The sequence below is a fragment of the Octopus bimaculoides genome, chromosome 1, assembly GCF_001194135.2.
Source record: "Octopus bimaculoides isolate UCB-OBI-ISO-001 chromosome 1, ASM119413v2, whole genome shotgun sequence".
Classification (NCBI taxonomy): domain Eukaryota; kingdom Metazoa; phylum Mollusca; class Cephalopoda; order Octopoda; family Octopodidae; genus Octopus; species Octopus bimaculoides.
The window spans coordinates 88,833,284-88,834,177 of record NC_068981.1 but is presented as its reverse complement, the minus strand read 5'-3'; the positions used below and the strand labels follow the sequence as shown (position 1 = coordinate 88,834,177).

General features: G+C 34.2%; 1 protein-coding gene across 1 annotated transcript in view; it reads right to left on the bottom strand.

Moving 5' to 3' along the window:
* Positions 1 to 894, bottom strand: part of LOC128246973 (piggyBac transposable element-derived protein 3-like) — a 123,824-nt gene that overhangs the window by 121,150 nt on the left and 1,780 nt on the right. The gene's annotated exons all lie outside the window — the stretch shown is intronic.

The following is an 894-nucleotide window of genomic DNA, read 5'->3' as shown; positions in this document are numbered from 1 at the left end:
ACACATATATATATATATATATATATATATATATATATATATATATATATATTTATACACACACACTTATACATCTACTACTATATGTATGCATATGTAATACACCTATATATCTATTTCTCTATGTATATATGTATAAATGTATGTGTGTGTGCGTGTATGCACTCACACACAAACACACACGCACACACACACACACACACACACACACACACACATATTCATAGTTAAGTGTGTGAGTAAAACATAGTAAAACACTTTCGTTATGCCGATGGTAATGACGCGTAAGCTATTAATAATGATGATGTTCTTGTAGTTGTTGCTGCTGCTGCTGCTGCTGATGATGATGATGATGATGATGATGACGACGATGATGAGTATGGTGACGATTATCATGATGATCGTGATCACACTGATCAATACCATACGGGGTGGGGTGGTGGTAACACTCTTTTTAACATTGGAAACAAATTTCTTTTATTATAAATAAAACAAAACAAAAAAAAACAAAAAAAATCAAAAAACAAAAACACAAAAGATGGTTGGATTCAATTTGTGTAACAAACAACCAGATTTATAATAACAGGTAAGCTTCTGAAATCGAAGTCACAAGTATCGGGATAGTTGTAAAGATCTATTGCTTACCACCAGCTGGGCTACCGTTTGTAACAGTGTACAACGACAACGAAAACAAAAACACTTGTAACATAGGCGATAACGATATTAAGGTGTGTGTGTGATGGGGGAGGGGGGTCTTTTGATTAGGTTGTGACTCCAAGTTTTGTATAGAGCACCGGTGGATTGTGACGATATTGACACAGTCGACTCAGTTGATACCTCAGTATATCACTGGTACATAGGTTGTTTTGTTTATATATACATACATACATATAT